This window comes from Scardinius erythrophthalmus, assembly GCF_964197995.2.
Source record: "Scardinius erythrophthalmus genome assembly, chromosome: 22".
NCBI lineage: Eukaryota > Metazoa > Chordata > Actinopteri > Cypriniformes > Leuciscidae > Scardinius > Scardinius erythrophthalmus.
Genome location: NC_138242.1, coordinates 31,032,381 through 31,057,548, shown reverse-complemented (window position 1 = coordinate 31,057,548; position 25,168 = coordinate 31,032,381). Strand labels below are relative to the sequence as shown.

Below are 25,168 nucleotides of genomic sequence, written 5' to 3'. Positions count from 1 at the left end.
TATGGATATTGCCATAAGGTTTTCCTCAGTGGGTTTTACTGCAATATGCGTTGATATTTTTGATGAAAATGCATTGATTTGTTAGTGTGAGTGATGAACAGCGTCATGAAATGGCAAACTAATATTTCTTACCATATTATTTTAATATATTGTCTTACTTATAAACACAGGTTTCACAGAAAAACAGTGTATTCCTGCATTGATCAATAAGGCGGATACATATCTAAGCCTCTCCCTCCTTTTTGAATGCTGGAATTATTACTTTGTTTATGCATTTATTTATTTATTTATGTTCTGTTTCCACCTTAGATTAATAATAATAATAATAATAAATAATAATTATTATTTTTAAACTGATTGAATCACAGAGAAACAAACTATTATTGAGTGTTTGATGAGGGAAAATGAACTTCTTATCATTGTCATATTCCTCATTTCTGCTCTTCTGTCGTGACTGAGACTCATTTGAGAGGAAACGGCTTTGAATTTGTGTCCCACCCCTGAGACTGAAGCTCAATATCAGCGTCTGTCAGTCAGACTGTTCATCCAACATCTCTGTCCTTCAGTTTCACTCATTCCCAGTAAAGATGAGGACACACACACTGATCTTCTGCTCTCTGCTGCTGCTCCTCAACGGTGACACTCACTTTCACTGCATTTACTACTTTACATTTACTTGTTTTAGCAAAGATCTTTCATTTATTCTGCTGATTTTCTTCTTGTTGTGTTTCAGAGTGTAGAGGACAGATCACCGTCACTCAGAGTCCCTCAATAACAGCAGAACAACCAGGAGGAACTGTGAATATCAAATGTAAAACCAGCAGAGATGTGCACAGATGGAGTAGTGGGGATGAAGATTTATTCTGGTACTTACAGAAACCTGGAGAAACTCCTAAACTCCTGATTCGTTTGGTAAAAACCCTCGAGTCAGGAACTCCATCTAGATTCAGTGGCAGTGGATCTAACAGTGATTTCACTCTGACCATCAGTGGAGTCCAGACTGAAGATGCTGGACATTATTACTGTCAGAGTTTCCATTGCAGAACAGATTCTGATGGTGATTGTGAGAGTGATGAAACATTCACACAGTGATAAAGAGTCGTACAAAAACCTCCGTCAGTCAGAGTCACAGTGACTGAACTGAAACTGCAGCTGCTCAAACACTTTCACACACACACACACACACACACTAAGAAAAGCAATACGATTTTATAATAAGCAATAACATTATTATATCAATATATTATAATAATATAAAAGTTTGAGCTTGGTCAGTATATGACAGCTTTGATCATGATTTTTCATAAGTCATTTTTCTCCTGTTATTTTCAGTCATTTGTGAGGAAATTCAGTCGCGTTTGATCTTCACTTAGTGGATATTTTTCAATCTTTCACCATATTTTTGTTTTTCTGCATTTATGATTTATCCTCATTCTTCTTTCTAAACTGAATCACTGCATCATAAAGATGTTCTGCTCGATCAGTTTAATAAGTCTATTATTTTAAGTTCATCCTTCATATATTAACAGCATCACAAAACACTCAATTTCAGAGCAGATGAACATTTATATAATTTGAATTAATATCTTTACATAGAATTTTTTTATTAATTTAGAAATTAAAGACCAGATTACCAAACAGGTGCAGTCCACCATCAAAAAAAAAAAAAAAAAAAATCCTATTTATTTTATATTTATTGTGTAATTTAACAGTGCTATATATATAACAGCTTTATCAAACACTGGATCAATATCAACATTTCATACTGATGTTTTTTTGTGTGCAATTTAACACATCCATGTATAGTGGAAATTTATAGTTAATTTTGTATATTAAAGATTAAAGTTTGTTTATGTGTGAATATAGTGTGGGTTGTGATGAGCCAACACGTAACTCATAAAGATGAAATCTTATTAACAAACTAACTAATGAATCCATAAGCACAGGAGAAACTGTTCCAGTTCAGAGCGTTTCAGTTGAAAATCTCATTTGCATTGTCAGGTTTAGTGATTGTGACGGTCTCAGAATAGAGCAGCTCGTCTCCAGTGACCATGTTCAAACCCCAAGAGCTTCATTTCACATTTACTGCTGAATGCAGCTGTTCTCAACTATTACAATTAGGGGTGTAACGAGACCCTTATGTCACCATCCTGAACTCACAATACCATATTATTGCCATACTCCATCAAAATGGTAAATTTGGTTTAACATTGTGTGTGTAAATGAATAGGCTTGGACTTGGTGCTGATAACCCAATGCAGGACAATAGAGACACCAGAATAACAATATTCATGATTCTGAAGATGAAAATACTGAATTATTTCAGACGAATATGCTTGATGTCTCTGACTAGATATATCTAAAATAATGTAGGCCACTTTTTACTGGTAACATCAGACATTTGGCATTATCAGGACCCACAAATATTCCCCCATTGCATTATTATACATTATATTCAACATTATATACAGTAGTTTAATGTAGTAGTGACACGAAAACCCTGTAAACTTCCTAAACTTTCATTTTGGGTGAATAATACGAGACATATTGCCACTATCCACTGTAATTACTGTTCCACCCCTAATTCCAATCAATCAAAAGCCGCTGAAACTTTAGTGCAGGACTTTGAAGGAACGACACACTGATCAATGATGCAGTCCAACACAAATGTGCGCTTGCGTTCAGATGAAGCTTTATTGAATGAACAGCAATGGCAGCACATTGACAGACTGCTTCAGTATTGAGCTGTAAATCACGTGACGCTCAGATACGCTGGTCTTCACTGGAGAAACATCAGCACTCGGAGCTCTTGAGGAACGAGGCCTCGTGAGCAGCTCCGGCATGTGTTCCTCTGCAGACGAAGCGCTCTGCGGCTTCCCAGCGTGCTTTGCTGAGGCTCAGGACGCTGCTGCGACTGTAGAGACCGTCCCGCTCGCTCTCTGCGCTGGTCTGAACCCCCTCGGTGACCTCTGACCCGTCCAGCGTCCAGCTCACCGTCGCCCCCTGTGGAGAGTAAGAGCTGAGCAGGCAGAGCAGAGCGGGGGGGTCTCCAGAGATCAGCAGAGAAGAGGGAGACAGCAGAGACACGGAGGGAGACACGGAGGGACCCGCTGAACACACACACACACACACACACACACACACATTCATTAATGATCATTTGATTTTAAATATACAAGTTACATTTTAAATGATCCACAGAATGAGTTTGAAAAACATTGTCCAAGTAAACTGATGGTTATATTGTGATGTCGTTATAAGATCTAGAAAATTCATTTAAATGATCATTTCAATATTAATTGTATTTTGAAAATATTCTGCTATTCAGAAACTCACAATTATAAACATCAGCAAATTTGATAGTTTAAATGATTCATTTTCAAAATGCTCTTCAACTGAGTTTCTTTCTGTCTGATGAAAATTATAAAAAAATATAAATTTTTGTCCGCATTATACAACTTTTGTTTCATGTGTTTAAAAAAGCCCTTAATAGTTACATTTATCAAGAATTATAGACAAAATTATATATAAGAAATTGTTGAATTTTAAAGTATCTGCAGTCAATACATAAAAGGAACTAAATGTTAGCAGTAATAAGATGTTAAATTATTAATGTAAAATTAAAAATTACATTTAAAAATATGAATATGAATTATACAATTTAAATAAATTATTAAATAAATAAAAAATATTGAATTTTCTCAGAATTGTTACAGAACCTTTTAATCTCAATAATTTTTGTCCACATACAATTGATTAATACATTTATTCATAAGATTTAGAATAAAGTATTACATAAGTATTTTTAAAAATATTCTTCTATTTTGATACTCAGAATCAATTGTAATTTTCAGCCCATTTTCAATTATGATTTTTTTTTTATTCTTCTGTTAAGACACAATCATAATCATCCGCAAACTTAATAGTTTAAATGATTGATTTTTAAAATGCTCTTTAACTAAATGTCTCTTTGTCTGATGGTAATACAGTAAAAAGCACAATCATTTCATCTTTACTGTAGTTTCACCTCACTGCTTTCATTCATACACACTATCCTGAGTTTAGCTTCAAAACATTCTCATTTAATCAATATTACTAAATATTGTACATTATAAAAAAGTATCATAATTTTAACGGTAAAAGACTAAAAATGCTACAGTAAAAATTATTAATTGGTAAACGGTTTGTTGCTTTACTGTATACACTGAAAACTGTTATAGTTTTAACTATCTAGATTTAACTAAGTTAAATATAACTAAACACAATATATTATTTGTGTTTTGAAAATAATCACCATTCAATAGACTTCCTCGTAAACAGAAATATAAGTAAACTTAGTTTAAATTTAGTTTACCAACTAAATTTATTTTTGCCTGATGATGAACTGATGACATTTATTTTGTCTATATTATCCAACTTTTGTGTCAAATTACATATATTTAGAAATAATTGAAAACATTGCAATTACTTAAAATACAATGAAATGTTAGCACATATTATGTGTGAAATTACTACTGTAAAACATTATGAATGTGAACTATGGATTGAAATGTAATAATCATAGAATATCACCAAATATGACATTCATAATATAACAGACAAAATTACATTTAAATGTATGAATGTGTGCAATCAATCAGTAAAATAGACTAAAATGCAACAATAAATAAGAGTTGAAGTAAAGTAAAGCAAATAAAGCATTTCAATAATGTATTCTTGTAATAAATTAAGAATATTGTTGCCAAATGCTGTTAAATAACCTTAAACCTCCTTCTAAAAACACACACATCATACGTTTTTATTAGATAATTTAAGAAAGACTTACAGCTTCTGATCGTCAATTCAGTTCCTCCACCGAAAGTGTACCACAGTGTTTCATTCTAGTGAAAGAGTCGTACAAAAACCTCCGCCACACTCAAACGAACACACACACACACACACACACACACACACACACACACACACTGATATGAGACTCAACTGCAGATCTTCTCATGATTGATCGAAAAAGAGCCACAAAATACATTCATCTAAAAAATAGTCCAAAGAATTAATCTTAAAAATAAATACTTGATATTGAATGAAGGCTGAAATCCTTTGTTTCATAATCAGTCCTGAAATACATTCATCACATTTACAAACACATGTGATATAAACTCTGCTAATTCTATTGACCTGCTTTATAATGAAATCTTCAGCCAGATTTAGATGGTCATTCTCTATTGGATGACCTTTGACCTGTTATACAGTATCATGGATGATATAAATCTGCAGCTCAGGTATTAAATTCTCTCAGCATCAAAGTCTGAATGAAACTGATCATTAAAACAGTGTTTAGAGCGAGAAGATCGACCCAAAATAACATGAAGTAAATCATGAGTTTCTGTTTCTGAAAATGATCCACAGAAGTTTATTAGCAAAGACACTAAAAGACAAAACAGTGTTTCTTCTGTCTTCAGGGAAATGATGTGGAGTGTGTTTGCATATTGATCAGATCTTCAGTGTGTGAGAGTGTTTATAGTGCTGTGAGTTTAACACTTCATCACTGACACACACACAACAATCTTCATCAACATGACCTTCATCATCATCTTCATCTGGACACTGTTATACTGCTTTATACTACAAGGTGAACAGTTTATATTCGAAATAAATCATTTAAATAATATGACTTTAACACAGCTTTAAATTGACTAATAAATGAATAAACTTTATGGACTGATAAATTATTTGTTTTTCAGGCTGTAGATCTCAGATCACAGTGACTCAGACTCCTGTGAAACCTGCCAGACCAGGAGAAACTGTAGAGATGAGCTGTAAACTCAGTAGTGCTACACCCTGCTACTCACCCTGTGTGTTCTGGTACTCACAGAAACCTGGAGAAGCTCCTAAACTCCTGATTCGTTATGTAAAAACCCTCCAGTCAGGAACTCCATCTAGATTCAGTGGCAGTGGATCTAACAGAGATTTCACTCTGACCATCAGTGGAGTCCAGACTGAAGATGCTGGACATTATTACTGTCAAGGTTATCACAGTGGTCCAGTGTTCACACAGTGATAAAGAGTCGTACAAAAACCTCCGTCAGTCAGAGTCACAGTGACTGAACTGAAACTGCAGCTGCTGCTCACACACACACACACACACACACACACACACACACACACACACACACACACACTCAACAGTGAGGATATTTTCATTGGTATTACATGAAATAGAAAGCATTCATTTCAGTTTTTCACATGCTAAATATTTAAATGAATCTATAACACTCTTTATCTTATTAACTGTATCTAACACTAAAGGTTCATGATTTGTCCACATGTTCTTGTTTCATCATGAATCTGCAGGAGTGTTCAGGCTCCACTGACTGAAGATTAGGCCTACTTATAAAATGTGAGTTAAAGCCGTGATCTAATGAAAGACCTGAAACAAAAATGACACAAAGAAGAACTCAAAGATAATTATATTTTATTTAATGACTGAGTTTTAATAAAATCACACACACACACACACACACACACACACACACACACACACACACACACACACACACACACACACACACAGTCTAGAATGAAAGGCATAAAGCGGCGCAGAAGAGCGACTGAAGCTGATGTGGAGTTAAAGGCCATTTCCTCTATATCTGGTTTTCTCCAGTTTAAGCGTTAGAGAGTTAGTGTATTTTTATTGTACTTTTCTTTATTTTTGTAGCTTAGTTAGTTTCTCCCTAATAGTCCGAGGGTTTGTGTGTGTTGTTTTGGCCTTGCTCCCTCTTGAAGTCTTGAAATCCTCCACATTTGTAGAATAAAACTAGTTTTTGACATTGAGTTGTTTTCGGTCGTTGTTAAAGCTGGTGTTGGGAACTGAAGCTCGCTGTCTCCACACATCACTCCATCTATTATAACTTTATGTAACACTTTACAATACAGGTGCACTAATCTGCATTAATTCATGCTTAACTAATGCACAGATAATCATGTGTTAATGTATGACTCATGAAGAACTAAACCATTAATTAATGATTACTGCATCAGCAACTAATAAAGATTCTAAATGATTAATAGATTAATATGAATTGTTATTAATTAAATGTGTCATAATGTATTAATTCCTTAACTTATTTTATTAACTAAAAGTGTAAATTAATGCGTTAATTACCACAATGGGTTGAAGTCATATACTTCAACTTCGAATTGTCTGCTTTAATTAATCATTAGCTAATGATTTGCAAATGTATCACCATGTTATGACTTAGTGTGTTGCCTAAGTTGTTGGCGAATGTTGCCCCTTTCAGGACGATTCGAGATAAATGTAGAGTTCAACCGTGGCTGAACACTACAACTAGAGCTATAAGGCTGGAATGCAGAAGGGCTGAACGCCGCTGGAAGAAGGATAAGTTGCAGATCTCACTTGATATCCTACGCTATAATTTGTCTAAATATCAAAAGTGTGTGAGACTGGAGAAATCAAAGTACTTATCGAATATAATTAGTAGTAACTCCCTTAAGCCAGCTGTACTGTTTAGTACCATTAATGCGGTTTTGAACACTCCCCAAGCTGCTTGTTTAGAACATTCTGCCGAACTGTGTGAACAATTAAAAAAAAAAAAATATTGACAAGATTGATGCTATTAGATCGAATATATCATCTTCTCTGATTTTCCAACCTATTAATTTTGAGCGTTCTGCTGTCTTAAATCAGTTCGAGCCGGTGTCCCTTGTCTCATTGAGGGAGACTTTTGTCAAAATGAAATTTTCTGCATGTCACACTGATATTGTTCCTCCACGACTCTTAAAGGATGCATTTGATGCTATTAGCTCTTCGGTTCTTGCTATTATTAACAGTAGCCTGGCTACGGGAGTTGTACCCATATCTTTTAAACATGTGTCACGGGTGACAGAATGCTTGGAAAAGCGGAACCTGTTTCTATGTTCCCCGAGGGGATTATTTTGGTGTGACACCTTACTCCGGTTCCGGGTGTAGCTGAGGCATTGCCCGACCTGATTACCGCTGATGCACGGCAGGTGTGAGAGAGAGGGGAGCGGCGTTTGTATAGGCTTTTCGCTTCACAAGAGGAGGATAAAGGAGCCGTTCAGGACAGAAGGAGTGGTCGTTTTTGGGTTCAGTCGGTCAAGACGGTTGCTTGTGGTGTAGTTGCTGGTCGGTGTTCCTTGGACTAGTGTTCGGCTGGGTCTCTGTCGTCGCGTCTGGGGGTAGAAGATCTCCTGTTTGGGCGCTTACATTGAACGCGACAACCCTGGAAATCCGTGTAAGTGAAGAACTGCCGCTGGAGTCTGTTGTTTAGAGCTGTGTGTGGAATAGGGATCTTCGCCGTGACGTCACGACGCGCTCTGGTTGGCAGAAGAAAAGTAATGGCCGCTTGCTGCGCAGCGCAAACACAGAAGAAAAATGGTTGTATCGTGCTGTGTGATCGGCAAGATTGGGTACTGTACTGTGTGTATCATCTGTGTACATACCCTTATATATTAAGGGCAAATTATTGTATTTTAATACATTTTTACGTGTCAACCAATGTTATACAGGGCCTGAAGTTAACTTTTTTGACCACCAGCCACTGTGACTTTTTTACCAGACAGTTTTTTTTGGCCTCATAAAAGGTGAAAAAAGGAATTGCACAAACATTTCTTCTTTAACTTGTAAGAATACACATTTAAGTTCTGTCAATTTATTAACGAGATCCATACAAGTAATAATAACTCTTAGAATACAGATATAGACCTAGTGCAGCTCGCATGTAAACAAATCACACGCAGCTGTGTTGATGGCTGGGAAGCTGTTAGTTACAGCGTTCAGGAACCGTTAAGCAGAACTAAATTAATATTGTTATTACTGGTAAAGTGACCGGGTAGGCTACCGGACATTTTCTCACCGGTTCCCAACACCTGTGCAACTGTCATTGTACTGTAGTTTATGTCAGCGTTGCATTATCGCATCTCATCTCACCAACAGTTTAATACTTAACTCACACATTCAAACGCAGTCAGAGAAGGGCCTCATCTTGCTCTCCGATCACATATACGTTCCGAAACACTCAAACTGCGCTGCTTTCACAGATGCTTTCTTTACTAATGTGCCGCCACATTTTTTAGCTGTAAATCCAACGAATTTGCTGACTTCGTTAGTCAAAGAACAACAAAAAATTCTCACTCAGGTGATATGGATCAGGGAGAGAACATGAACCCTGGTTATAAAAGCTTAATTATATCTCTTTTTAGCTTCTTCGGACAAAGAATTAACATTATGCTGACAAAACACAGGTAGACTGCTGCGACTTGTTGGTTCTTTCTGCCAACCAGTTCGCGGCCACGCCCATATCGTGACGTCACATTTGACTCCGGCGAACATCCCTATACTACTGGATTGAACTGCTGCTTGGATCTGTGCTGAAAGAGGAAGAGAGAAAGATAAGTGAATTAATTACATCATTGAATCAAATGTAAAGCTTGAAGAAAAGACTGTGAATGTGAAACTTACTACTGAGGAGGACGTCTGTTTCAGATACACTGGAGAAGAACTGATAGTTGAATATTCCCAATGAAATGCATGGATGAAGCGAGGCTTTTGATCAGCCCTACTGTGTGAGTGATTTGCAGTTGTTTGCCTTACCTGATGCACGCTAAATTAATGCTGTGGATTTGTAGTGAACACGAGTGCTGAGTGCTGTGTGCTATGCTGAGAAAAGTCTCCCAATGCCTGCTTTCATTCTTGTGAAATGATCTACTTGTCTCCATCCAAATTCCAGAATGAAACAACTGAACTGGTGAAGTAATGCTTTGTAGTATCTTCTCTTCCATTGAGTACTGTTGTGGAGTATTCCTCATTGAAGGCTTTTGTTAATCCTCTCTTTTTCTCTGAAATTACAAGTCTCGGGAAAAACCGTATGGCTGTGGAAAAGTCCGAACTATTATACTTACCGACTGAGCTCTGAAGAGGTACAGCCTCGCTGGTAAAGCCGCCCATTGAGTCTCTCGCGAATGTCTGGTGAAAGTGTTTGATGCTGGGAGAAGAATCCGGACGACTGCAGCAACGCTGTGAAGTGAGTTTTAAAGTCACAATTCTCCTTTCATGTCCTGACAAGAGGATCTGCGGTTGAGAGAAGAAACATTACCTGTTACTTACCGTCTGAGTCCTGCAGATGTGCAGCAACGCTGTGAAGTGAGTTTTAAAGTCACAATTCTCCTTTCATGTCCCGGTAAGAGAATCTGCTGTCGAGAGAAGGAACATTACCTGTTACTTACCGTCTGAGCCCTGCAGATGTGCAGCAACGCTGTGAAGTGTGCAGCAACGCTGTGAAGTAAGCTTTTAGAATCACTGTCCCACCATTGTGCCCGACGACGCATCTGATACTGAGAAGAATATATTACCTGTTACTTACCGTCTGAGTTCTGCAGATGTGCAGCAATGCTGTGAAGTAAGCCTTTAGAGTCACTGTTCCACCATTGTGCCCGGCGACGTATCTGATACTGAGAAGCATACATTACCTGTTACTTACTGTCCGAGTCCTGCAGATGTGCAGCCACGTTGTGAAGTAAGCTTTTAGAGTTACTATTGCACTATTGTGCCCTGAAGACCGTGAAGAATCGATCCAGCGGCCACTCCGGTCGAATAGCCCTAGAAGAAAAGAGTTGCTTATTCTTCTCCCAAGTTGATTGTTATTCAATTAAGATTGTTACTTTGAACTCAATTACTTGCCTCCTCTTTTGTTCATCTGTTGCGTGCCTGTGGTGTCGGCTCCTCACGGTGGTGCCTGGAGTCAGGGGCGGCTGGTCATCCGAGTCCGCCCCGGCCTGCACCGGTGACACATGCAGTGGTGGAACCGGTTATTAAGAAAAGTAATCTGGATCCATCAGTCTTTGCTAATTTCAGACCTATCTCTAGACTTTCGTTCTTGTCTAAATTACTCGAAAAGGTTGTATTTGAACAGTTGAATGTATTTTTATGTTTAAATGGTATCCATGAAGTGTTTCAGTCTGATTTTAAGTCTTTGCATAGTACAGAAACTGCATTGTTGAGGGTTTCAAATGATTTGTTACTTATCACTGACTCAGGGAATTGTGCGAAAATTTTTTTTTTTTTTTTTTTTTTTTTATTATTATTGGACCTTTCAGCTGCATTTGATACCTTAGACCATAGGACTTTAATTTCACGTTTAGAAGAATGTGTTGGTGTTGAGGGTATTGCGTTGGCATGGTTTAAGTCGTATTTGTCCGAAAGAACTTTTGCTGTTCGCCTCGGAGAATTTGTCTCCTCTACGGCTTCTCTCACATCTGGGGTCCCCCAGGGCTCCATTTTGGGGCCTATGTTGTTTGCCTTGTATTTACTGCCCCTGGGTCATATCTTTAGGAAATTTGGAATCTCGTTTCATGTCTATGCAGATGATACCCAAATTTATCTGCCTTTGAAAAGAGAAGACACTTGCACCTTAGTGCCTTTACTCCAGTGTCTCGAGGAAATTAAAGCTTGGATGGCACAGAACTTTTTATGTTTTAATGAAAACAAAACAGAGGTTATGCTTTTTACTCCCCGTGGGACTTATGAATCAAAGAATTTTGATCTTTGTGAGTTGAATCCACTAGTGAAACCTTACGTCAAAAATCTAGATTTCACTATGGATTGTGATTTTAAATTGGATAAACAGATTAACTTGGTAGTTAAATCGAGCTTTTTCCAATTGAGACAACTCACCAGGGTGAAATCATTTTTGTCTTCTAGAGACTTTGAAAGACTTCTTCACATTTTTATTTCATCGCGTCTAGATTATTGTAATGGCCTCTATATAGGCATTAGTCAGGCCTCTCTCTCTAGACTGCAGAGGGTTCAGAATGCTGCAGCTCGCTTGTTGACTGGGACACGAAAGCGCGAACATATTACACCTGTTCTTTCCTCTCTTCACTGGTTGCCAATCTATTTTAGAATTAATTTCAAAATTTTGATGTTTGTTTTTAAATCGCTTCATGGCCTTGCTCCTAAGTATATGTCAGAATTGATTAGGCAATACGCTCCGTCAAGAACGCTTAGGTCTGCTGACCATTTGCTGTTGGTTGTCCCTCGGGTGAAACTAAAAAGCAGAGGTGAAAGAGCCTTTGCAGTAGCAGGACCGAAGCTCTGGAATAGTTTGCCCCTGCACATCAGACAGGCTAAAACCCTGGCTATTTTTAAATCGAATCTCAAAACTCACTACTACAGTTTGGCATTTGATGCTATGTGAGAGTATTGTTTTATTGTTTTGGGGTTTCTTTTTATTCCTTTTATTTTAAGTCATGTTGGTTGATTGCATTATTGATAAAGGATATGTGTGTACAGCACTTTGTTAAACACTTGTTGTTTTTAAAAAGTGCTATATAAATAAACTTTGACTTTGACTTTACTTGTTGAGGCACATGACTATTAACTAATTGTTAAGTAATATGCCATTTTGGTTTTGACATCCACACTAAGCCATGGATTTCCAACCATGTACAACCAAGATTTCACTGAGTCCGATGAACCTTGTTGTTCATGCACAGGACAATGTCAGGTTAAGCTTGAGGTCGAGGTACACTGAGAACATACGGTCGAGATCTGCTGTTTCATAACACTGTGTCTAGACTGGACAAAGACAATAGAGCATCCATTATAGTCAGTGATGCTACACTGGATGCGGCGCGACACTACACGACAAAACCCCGACAGTAACTGATGCCACACTCTATTCCTGACGTACTCAGAGCTCTTGTGCTAGTTCATAAAGAAACATTTAGAAAAGAGACGGACAGGGGCAATAATTATTTTTCAGATAATGCTTATTGCACATATTTTGTATTTTAATTCCTAAATATAAAACAATATATATTCAGACGCAGTAAATAATACGAATCTAATGTTGATGCAAGATACCAGCAGTGACGTGACAAAAGAACGAAGTACTCAAACCCGAAGACTCGAAAAAATGAACTAATCATTTGAATTTATTTGAATTTGAATTTATTTTATTTGATCAGGGACAATGCACAAACAACATTAGTCTAAAAAAGAAGAGATGTCATGTGCCAGGTTATAGCAAGAAAATGCTAATTTCCACCTGCAGTCCCTGGACAGGTTGATATTATACTTACAAAAATTCATAAAATATATACAGAATAATACATAGAAGCATTACTTCACTCACATCATAAAAACACTATGCACTTAAGAAATCTATCACTCATTTACTCACAGTTTACATCATTCATATCACAGTCATTCAGTGCGTACAGATTTGCTTTGATAATAACCATTGTTTGGTCAGGCGTGTAAAAGTACTATAATTTGTGCATGAAATAATTTCGTTTGGAAGAGTGTTCCAAAGGCTCACTGCTTTATAAGAGAACGATTGTTGACCATATGTGGTTCTACGTCTTGGAACGCTGCACTCTCCTCTGGCTGTCGACCGTGTGGCTCTAGAAATTTTCTCCGAATTTAGTGTGACAAATTTTCTCAAAGGAGGAGCAGCGATATTATGGATAATTTTAAATAGAGCAGAAATTTGATTATATTTAATGAGGTTTTCAAAACTCAATATATTATATTTACTTTGTACTTTACAATGATGGTACTGGCGAGGCTTTTTATCATGAATTTTTATGGCCCTTTTATATAACGATTCATTTCTCTTTCCGGTACTGACAGCATAGCCTCTATGGGACTGACAGGAAGAACGAAAGACTTGGACCTGAACCCGAACTCGAGACTCGAAAGATGAACTAATCATTTCTGTTTCCAGTACAGATTCAGAACCATAGACAGTATAAGAAGTGGACAGAGCCATCTCATTGGAACTCAATTGAGACAAGTGAAGCCCATTTTTAGCACTTCTGTTCCTGACGCGCAGACTCAAACTAAGCTTGATGACGTGAGCAACCGGTCTGACAGATGTAAATCTTCTAGTAGCTGTGTGTGCAAACTGCCAATGTTAATCTTGCAGAGACGGCGAGCTTGAGCAAAGAGTTCTTTGGCGTGAGTGAGCAGGAGTGAGGATTCTGATTAATTATTTTGTATAGTATTTATTTTCAAATGTAACGCCAGGGCTTCTCCCTTGATGTCCCCCCGATTGCCTGCGAGCTTCTCCTCTTGTCTGTACGGTAATCTCTCTACTGTGCGACAGAGAGTCGAGTGGTTATGACGCAATCGTTAGCCTATTTTTACAAAAACTGCTTCTACGGGGCCATAACGTAACATAGAAGGTAATGGAGCCTTTTATACATTGTCGTGTTTATTTAGAGATGAATAATGGACAAATGGAGTCTTTAAACACCTCAGATGTAAAGTTATTCACTGTCAAAGTGACAGCAAAATGAATGGGAGTCAATGGAATGCTAACGCAAGTGAAGTTCTGCTACAAGATGGCGGCACGCGGCCGGCTTCAACTTCCGGTCGATGGATTACCCGCCTGTTCAGAACCCATATGTTGTGTATTGCGCATGCGTGGTCAACACAAAATGAACGAATCACTCTCTGAGAGAACTCGGTAGTCCCGAGTCATATTAAAGATTCGCTCAAAATGAACGAATCGTTCATGAACGACACATCACTAATGGTGACGATATAATAAATCAGCTAATCAGCGCTCAAGCGCACACATAAAGCTTGCCACAGCGCACCGGCAAACTACAGAGAACCGCCGGTAACGATCTGTCCCTCACAGACTGAGTGACTTCGCCACAAGTATTTTTTCTTCCTGTGACTAACTGGCGAATAAACTTTTTACTTGACTAAGCCTCTTCTAGTCGACTAAAGAGTAGTTGAATATGAAGGAGCAGCTCTACACTCAATTCAGTCTCTCGTCGCGTAACGATGAAACTTGCAGAAAGAGTCTCTGTAAAATCCAGCACTAAAGCTGCAGGTTAAACACATCTGTGTGTGATGATGGAGGATCTGCTTCTGTCACGAGACTCGACTCCAGCTCTGAGTATCGCTCCACTTATTCACTGAATTACAGTAATCTTCAATTACCTACAATAACCGTCTCATAGTTTTGTGAATAAGTTTTCAATAAAAATTCAGTTAAAAGCACAAATAAAAAACTCTTTCTTATTAGAGGCGTCTGATTGGTGCAGAGGAGGGAGAGGCGTGTCTAAACTGAACTGTTGATCAAGGTTATAATTAAAACAGCAAGCTAATATAAAACTCTTACTGTCTGCAGAATACAGTGTGTAGTAAACAAATGACATGTTAGGATACTCAACTGAAATAATCAGGGAGTATTATGAAAATTAAGATCTATTATTAATAAAATGGGGCAACTAGGGCAAACTGAAATCACTCAGATCTCAATTGTGTCACTGATCTATAAGAGCACAAAATCTCTTTCTGAACTCTATAATTATTAAGAGAGTCAGATTAATTTAGATGGTGTTATTTCAGATGCAAAAGTGTAACGATGTTATTTCAGATCCTCCTTTGAGCAGCTGCAGTTTCAGTTCAGTCACTGTGACTCTGACTGACGGAGGTTTTTGTACGACTCTTTATCACTGTGTGAATGCATAATCACCCAAACAATTATGATAAGAATCTGTTCTGCAATGGAAACTCTGACAGTAATAATGTCCAGCATCTTCAGTCTGGACTCCACTGATGGTCAGAGTGAAATCACTGTTAGATCCACTGCCACTGAATCTAGATGGAGTTCCTGACTGGAGTTCTTTTGTATAACGAATCAGGAGTTTAGGAGCTTCTCCAGGTTTCTGTAAGTACCAGGATAAATAAGCTCCACTACTAAATCTGTGCACATCTCTGCTGGTTTTACAGTTGATATTCACAGTTCCTCCTGGTTGTTCTGCTGTTATTGAGGGACTCTGAGTGACGGTGATCTGTCCTCTACACTCTGAAACACAACAAGAAGAAAATACACTCAAAACTTTGACAATATACTTGAAGAAATGAATTAATATCAAACTTGTGCTCCACAAACCTTGAGCAAACGCTGTGAGAGTCCAGATGAAGATGATGATGAAGGTCATGTTGATGAAGATTGTTGTGTGTGTCAGTGATGAAGTGTTAAACTCACAGCACTATAAACACTCTCACACACTGAAGATCTGATCAATATGCAAACACACTCCACATCATTTCCCTGAAGACAGTCACTCATTAACAGACACAAAACACAATCACTGAAGTGAAAAAAATCTGTCTTTTTCATAATATTTGACCTTCTACAAAAAATTTTAAATGATATAATTCAATTCAGTTCTGATACATCTACAAGACCAACTTCAGTATATAAATCTAAATATCTGCTGAGAGACTTTGAGAATATTTTTACTGTAGTTGGAGTGAAATGTCGCTGTTAATCCCCAAATTTTACACCAAATCCATGTGTGTTCCTGCAGTTTATGAACAGACATGAGGATCATCACACACACGAGTCTCTGTCAGTCACTGAATAACTGAGTTTGATTGAGAGTCACACATGATATAAACATGTTCACTTTAATAAATTCAGTTAGTAATTCAGTGATGATGAGCTTCATAAAGCAGGGGAAGTCAGTGAGTTTCTGTTGTAATGATTTGACGGTGGAAACACAGCATTCAGAGAGTGAGGATCCAAACGCAGTTTATTTACAAGTATAATCCAGTCATAGTCCATATATCAGACAGAGTCAAAGCACATGTTATCAGTCCGGACAAAATCTATTCTATATCTATTCAAACTGATCTATTAGTTTATTTCACTGGTTCACTTTCAGCAGCGGCTCCAAACTGATGATGATATACTTATACAGTCAAACCTGGGTAACACTTTACAATACGGGTGCACTAATTTGCATTAATTCATGCTTAACTAATGCACAGATAATCATGTGTTAATGTATGACTCATGAAGAACTAAACCATTAATTAATGATTACTGCATCAGCAACTAATAAAGATTCTAAATGATTAATAGATTAAGTAATATATGAATTGTTATTAATTAAATGTGTCATAATGTATTAATTCCTTAATAACTTATTTTATTAACTAAAAGTGTATGAATGCGTTAATAACCACAGCTGGTCAAAGCAATGTACTTCAACTTCCAGTTGTCTGCTTTAATTATTCATTAACTAATGATTTGCAAATGTATCATTATGTTATAACTTTGTTGAGGCACATGACTATTAACTAATTGTTAAGTAATATGCCATTTATGGGTTTTGACATCCACACTAAGCCATGGATTTCAATTTCCAACCATCTACAACTAAGATTTCACTGAGTCCGATGAACCTTGTTGTTCATGCACAGGACTGTCAGGTTCAGCTTGAGGTCGAGGTACACTGAGAACATGCGGTCGAGATCTGCTATTTCATAACACTGTGTCTAGACTGGACAAAGACAATAGAGCATCCATTATAGTCAGTGATGCTACACTGGATGCGGCGCGACACTACACGACAAAACCCCGACAGTAACTGATGCCACACTCTATTCCTGACGTACTCAGAGCTCTTGTGCTAGTTCTGTTATGAAGGACAAATGGACTTGCGATGGTCTGTCATGTCCAGTGTAGAGCTGGTCTCGTCCAGTGTAAACACAGTGTAACCGCTTCAGGAGTTCAGATTCTGTGTGCTGATATCTGTGTGCAGCCCAACTCACCCTTCCTTCACACACATTCACCGACATTACATTCACTGCATGTGCAAACTGTCAAAACTCATAAATGACATATTACTTAGCAGTTAGTTAATAGTCATGTGCCTCAACAAGTAAAGTCATAACATAATGATACATTTGCAAATCATTAGTTAATGATTAATTAAAACAGACAACTGGAAGTTGAAGTATATGACTTCAACCCACTGTGGTAATTAACACATTAATTTACACTTTTAGTTAATAAAATAAGTTATTAAGGAATTAATACATTATGACACATTTAATTAATAACAATTCATATATTACTTAATCTATTAATCATTTAGAATCTTTATTAGTTGCTGATGCAGTAATCATTAATTAATGGTTTAGTTCTTCATGAGTCATATACTAACACATGATTATCTGTGCATTAGTTAAGCATGAATTAATGCAGATTAGTGCACCCGTATTGTAAAGTGTTACCGCTGCTCAAACACTTTCACACACACACACACACACACACACACACACACACACACACACACACACACACACTCAGTCAAGTTATTCATAGATATTAAATGAAACATAAAAACATTCAATGAATTTTTAACTTACTAAATACTTTATCTTATCTCTTTATCTTATTACATTTATCTAAGACTATATTAATGATTTGTCCGCATGTTCTTGTTTCATCATGAATCTGCAGGAGTGTTCATGCTTCACTGACTGAAGTTTACTTATAAACTGTGAGCTAAAGCCCTGATCTAATGAAGGAAATATCATTGAGTTTCAAACTGCCAGAAAAACTCAATCAAGTTCCACTTTCAGTCGATGCAGAAACATAAAGACTGTTGTCTGTAAATGTGTCATCTTTGATATTCTCTGCAGTCTCAATATCCACACTGTAAAAAAAAATCCTAATTTTACAGAGAATAACTCTAAATTTTTGTGTTTTTTTAGAGTATTTTTCTGTTATTTTAAATTATATTCAAAACTCTGTAAAATTACAAACAATATCTGTAAATTAATTAATTGACTGTTAATTTAAGGATTCTGCCATTAATTACAAATTACAGTGATTCTTATTTTTTTCACAGGACAATTACTGTATTATTTATACAGTATTTTTCTGTTTTTTTTAATTATATTCAAAACTCTGTAAAATTACAAACAATATCTGTAAATTAATTAATTGACTGTTAATTTAAGGATTATATCATTAATTACAAATTACAGTGATTCTTATTTTTTTCACAGGACAATTACTGTATTATTTATACAGTATTTTTCAGGTTTTTTTTAATTATATTCAAAACTCTGTAAAATTACAAACAATATCTGTAAATTAATTAATTGACTGTTAATTTAAGGATTATATCATTAATTACAAATTACAGTGATTCTTATTTTTTTCACAGGACAATTACTGTATTATTTATACAGTATTTTTCTGTTTTTTTTTTAATTATATTCAAAACTCTGTAAAATTACAAACAATATCTGTAAATTAATTAATTGACTGTTAATTTAAGGATTATATCATTAATTACAAATTACAGTGATTCTTATTTTTTTCACAGGACAATTACTGTATTACTTATACAGTGTTTTTCTGTTCTTTTTTAAATTACATACAAAGTTGTGTAAAATTACAATCAAATTGTGTAATTAAATATGTAGCTCATTATATTAAAGGTTTATATCCATACTAACAATTTAACATATTTCCTTGTGTTGTCATTTTTAAGTAAATGTTATTAGTTTTAGATTTAAGTGTATTTTTACATTTAAACTCTGTAATTCTGGATACAAGCAAACTGCACAATTAATGTTAAATTGACCTTGCTGGTCAGACAGCAGGCCAACAGGGTTCATGGTGGAACAGTGCGTTTAGGTCCTCCTGGGAAGTTTGTATTCATGAGGTTTTACTATTTTTTTTTTTATGTTTTAAATTAATTTATGAAGCCACTGTATCATTACATATTATATTGTTATATTATAATGCTCATATTTTGTGCAGGTATTAGCTTACTTCATTGTAAATAGAAAAGCCTGACAATGTCACTGCTACAGTATAGGTATTGTGGTATTCCTCAATGTTTCTCACTGACACACCATCTTGAGACAAAACAATGGCACTGACATATTTTAAGATAAGTCAGTGCAAGTTGCTTTCAGGTAAAACAGCTGAAATGTGCATTTTAGTCTGGGACTACAGGCTTAAGCCTTGCCTGTGAAACCCGGGGTATATGTTGCAACTTTATGTTGCAAATTATGCCAATGTTAGCAAAGTGTTGTGTTGGACAGAGGATTAACCCTAAACCAACAGGTTGTGTACGGTAACAGTGCCACACAGGGTGAAAAGCAAGACATTATTAGGCATAAGAGTGTTTCTAAAGGAAAGGTCAATCATTTGTTAAAGTGCAAAAGGGTCATTATGGGTCACATGGATGTAATAATGTCACCCAGAGTAGGCTATACCAATCCATTAGTTTTTCATGTAGGTATACAGAATTTTATATGAATACATAGGCAGTGTTTGCTCTGTTTAATAATCTGTTTGCTCTGTTAAATTGCTGTTTAGCAGAGCAGTGGTAAATATATGTTGTTATATAAGTTATTTTAAGTTTAATTTTTAATCATACACTGCAATGAAAACGCCATTTAACCAATTGAATAAATATAACAGCCAGCCTACAAATACAGCTAAATAAATAGCACGTGTATATTTTTTCATGTTCTTTCTTTTAAAACATGTCATCTTTTCCTGTAATTGCAATGTTACCACACTATTGGCTGTCTCTCCGAGTTATTTTGAGCATGATTGGTTGTTCAGACTGTCATCCAGGAATCTGGCCAATGACAACTATGCGCGCCTTTTACTGGTCAAGTTTGAATATGTCTGTTGGAGTGAGTGAGTGTGTGTGTGTGTGTATATATGTGCTGCTGCTCGGGATCTTCAGTTCTAGCATACGTCGATTCTGTGGCAAATATTGTTTAAAACATGGATTATTTTACATCGGACTGCTACATTTCTATTTTGAGCGAGTTGCGGGATGTAAATGAAGAACAAACAAGGAATATGGACAACGCATTTTAACAACGTGTAACGGACATATTGCAATCTGCGGAAGGTAATGTTAAATAACTTTATATTTTATAAAAACAATTCTGCTACATCAAAATATAGTGTGTTAAATTGAGAATCTAAACGCGATTAGAGCTATATCGATATACTTACATGTTTCAGTGTATTAGGCTAATGTTATGTATTGCTAGCATGTGTAAATATTGTCAGCTAACGTTAACTTAACGTTAGCTAGTTAAAAAAAAATAAAAAAACTCGGCGTAGTTTTTGACTGCAATGACTGAGAACATTGTCTCTTTAGACGGAGAGGGACTTGAACCACACTCTTTGACTCTAGAAGGATATGCAAACTAGGCTTTTGAGTTGTTGATCGCGGGATACGTTATAACGTTAGGCCTAACGTTACCGATCAGTCATCATAATATGTTTTGAAGTTGGTGAGTACAATTTTGCAAGCTTTCGCAAATGTCTCTGTTAGTAAAATGCTAATATACAAATAGCTAATATTGCTGTGTATGTGTGTGTTTCCCTCATGATCCAGGAATTTTGGGAATAAATATGATCCAGCCACATGATCTTCAGATGCGGTGAGTATTGTTATATTAAAATACACGTGAAATAGAGGCAGAACATGTAAACTCTGCTCAAAGGCACACTGGTTCAAACCCTCCAGACAATATTTTATCTATCTTCTTGAGTTCACAGGCCTAGCTGACCCAAAAATTTGTCCTTTCAAAATGAAAGTATTTTCAAACCTGTATGACTTATGTGAAACACAAGAATGTTGGGAATAAAACAACATTGGAACCCATTGTATGGGAAAACAAAACAATGAAGGCATTTCTCAAGATATCTTAATTAAGGTTCTACAAAAGAGATTCATACAGTTTTGGAACAACATGGAGTAGGCCTAAATAAAGAGAGAACTCTATTTTTTGGATGAGCTGTTCTTTTAATGACATGTTCCCAGGGTCCTTTGCTAAATTAACCTTGGTTTTTATCATAGTAAAAGTTTAGAAACCATGTTTTTATGGTGGATTGATTACAGTACTTTATTACCATTTGGTTAGTATAGCAAAACTCTGGTTAATGTTAGTAAGGGTTCTCCAGATTTATATAACACTTAAGGAACACATAAAAAAATGGTCCTATGTCACCCTGATCAATAGTCTGTTAACACACATGTAATAATTAACACACTTTAAAAAAAAATGTTTTTTTTATATATATATATATTTTTTTAGATCAAGCATTGGAACAATGTTTATGGAGCAGAACAGGCACCAACAGAGAAACAAGCCCATCATTCAGTAGTAAGTATCCACTGCAGTATATAAAACAAAAAAAGTTCTCTCTTTTTTTTTTCTCCCTTGTGCCATCCCAGATGTATATCTGACTTTCTTTCCACAGAGATTTTTTGAAAAATGATCCATTTATTGTAAGCCAATATAATGCAAGTGCATGCTCCAGAAACTACATACAGCCTACAAATAGCCTGCTGTGTTGTTCACACAGGAAGTTTTATGCACTTATCATATGAGCTTTACAATGCTCTTGGATTATTGTCAGGATGTGTGTTTGGACTTTTTTGACCTTCAGCATTTTGTTGTCTATTCACTTGCATTATTCGACACACGAACACAAGAGATGGATAATTTTTCTAAAAGTCTAGTTTATTTTTTCAAAAATTTGTGTTCATCTGAAGAAAGAAAATCATATACCTTTCGGACAGCATAAGGGAGAGTAGTCTAAATGTGTTAGCAAAGGGTACATGCGATGGTAAATTAAAGGGATAGTTCACTTTGAAATTAAATTTTGGTATTTTACCCAATATATTTACCATTAATTAAAATTTAATTTCAAAGTGAACTATCCCTTTAACTGAAGTAATTTTATCTTATAGTAATTTTATTTTATATTTATGGTAATGTGACCTAGGATGGCAAGTCCCAGTGGTTCATTTTAAAACTAGATATTGTGGAAGAGTTCAATTTAACAGAATAATTTGAGTTTTGAATTTTTGAGCATGCCTATAGACTAAACACATAATACGCATATGCATGCCTTTACCGTTTTCACAGATTCACATTTCAGTAGTTTAGACCGAGACGATTTTAGTTGGAAACTGAGTCGTGTAAACGGCCCCTTACTAAGCATATATTAAAAACCCCAGGGCAAAGGGATGCTCACTTTTGATTGGAATTTGCCCACTGTCATGCAGATTTTAGCTCAAACCCTAATTAAACTAACCTGAACCAGCTAATCAAGATCCTCAGGATAACCAGAAACAGTTTGGAGCTACACTCTGCAGGACACTGGCCCTCCAGGAGTTTTGCACACATGACCTGAAGGGATAGTTCATTCAGGCAAACAAGAAAATTCTCCCAAATTATTTACTCACCCTCATGTTGTTCCAAACCTTTATGCATTTTTTGGTTGCCAACATTCTTCAAAAATATATAATTTTAATGCTTGACAAAAGAGAGACATTTCAGGTTTGAAAAGACATGATGGTGAGTAAATGATGACAGAATTTTCATTTTTGGGTGAACTATCTCAAGTACTTTAATAATCTCACACAATGAGAATATACCTTCTTTTTTTTTAAACACATATCATATATTTAATTCCCTGAAGAATGAGAGAAAGACCCTCATTACCCATATCACAGCAGTCTGAAAACACCTCCATTTAATACAAATATTGTTGGTTTTATTTTGTAATACAAATTGGCATTTTTAGGCGTTTACCTTGCAATGAAAAAGAATGTCCATTGTTGTGAATCTACATGTTCCTTCTTTTGGTGATGCACATTTTTCAATCGGACATAAGTTTTAGATACCAGACAAATCAGAAGACAAACAGACAATTTAAATAAAAATGTATTAAGCTTGTTTAAAGGAAACAAAAATAATTTAAATCATTTTGAGAGAATCATAGTGTGTCCTTTTTTTTCTTATTCCCAGATGCACCAAGCTGATTACTGGCCGTTTGCTGGATTGCTGTTTATTTGCTGTATCTGTCACTTCTGGTACACTTTTGTTGTATGTTTTGATTTAACTTATTAATAAACTTGTATAGTAAGGATTCTGAATGTAAAGACCATATAATATTTAATATCAGAGCTATGCAGAACTATGTGACCCCCAGGGGTCTGAATAATTCCATTTTATTTAGATTACAAGTTTACATTGTTTAAATACTAATAAATTATATGTAAACACAAGTGCTGCAAATTAAAGTTTGAGATGATTTTAATCAGTTTTATACAGTTTTTTTACAGACTTATTTTGTCTTCTAAAATAAAACTGTTTTATTACATTCTTGAGCACGTCTTGACAATTTATTGAATGTGTTTGATCGTTATAATTTAGGAAAGGTCTGTTAAGTAACAGTGTTTCTCAGTAGAACTTTTAGTGCCGTCACTTTATTAAAGGAGTTTGATTGTAATAATTTAGGAAATACCTGTAAAATAACAGTGTTTCTCAGTAGAACTTTTAGTGCCGTCACTTTATTAAAGGTGTTTAATTGTAATAATTTAGGAAATACCTGTAAAATAACAGTGTTTCTCAGTAGAACTTTTAGTGCCGTCACTTTATTAAAGGAGTTTGATTGTAATAATTTAGGAAATACCTGTAAAATAACAGTGTTTCTCAGTAGAACTTTTAGTGCCATAACTTTATTAAAGGTGTTTGGTCATTATAATATTGGAAAAATCCATAAAATAAAAGTTTTACACTGTAAAAAAATAATCGTAAAATAACGGTAAAAAGTCTGGCAGCAAAGTTGCCAACCACTTACTGTAAAATTAAGGTAAAATACCTTAATTCAAACAAGGAAAAATCTGTAAAATAACAGTATTTTTTTCTAAAACTTTTAATGAAAAATTCTGTAAAATTATAGTTTTTGCACTTTATTGGAATTAAGATATTTTACTTTAATTTTACGGTAAGTGGTTGGCAACTTTGCTGCCAGACTTTTTACCGTTATTTTACGATTTTTTTTTTTACAGTGCAGTTTTATTGAACAAAAAATATAAATTAAACAATTTATTGTTTTAACAAGTTGAAAACGAAGACAAAAACTAATTTCAGGTCATCAAGTGTTAGTTTTACAATCAAGAATCGACTGAAAACGACAAATTAGAGTCTAAAAGAAACAGCATTAGAAATAGAAGAATATGTTTCTCTGTAATGTTTGATTCACTTTATCAGCTTTAACTTTCAAAAAGTTGATCTGAATGTTTTTAGAGAAGAGTTTTCACAAAGCCTGTGATCACTAAAGCGATTAGAGTTAAACTGAAGTTATATTATAGATTTGAAGTGTCATTTTCATGATCATCTTCACTGAAACTCACTTTGTTAAAAGCATCAAAGATCAGATGTGAAGAAACACAAGAACTGAATTCACTACAGTTTAAGACTCTGAATAAAACCTCAAGCAAACTTTGTGTGTCACATCCACTATAA

The 25,168-nt window shown here is 35.6% G+C and overlaps 1 long non-coding RNA gene and 1 gene segment (V, D, J or C); one reads left to right on the top strand and one right to left on the bottom strand.

The window, feature by feature from the left end:
• Positions 1 to 2,671: 2,671 nt before the first annotated feature.
• Positions 2,672 to 16,870, bottom strand: LOC308682925 (Ig lambda-3 chain C region-like). The segment is given in 4 exons: positions 15,954 to 16,870; positions 15,534 to 15,866; positions 4,826 to 4,880; positions 2,672 to 3,110 (listed from the first exon to the last, which is right to left on the bottom strand).
• A 1,123-nt stretch (positions 16,871 to 17,993) lies between these two features.
• On the top strand, positions 17,994 to 24,362 carry LOC308682926. Its single transcript, XR_014029210.1, has 4 exons — positions 17,994 to 21,136; positions 21,241 to 21,286; positions 21,944 to 22,012; positions 23,666 to 24,362. It is a non-coding gene; the product is annotated as an uncharacterized lncRNA (long non-coding RNA).
• The last annotated feature ends 806 nt before the right edge of the window (positions 24,363 to 25,168 follow it).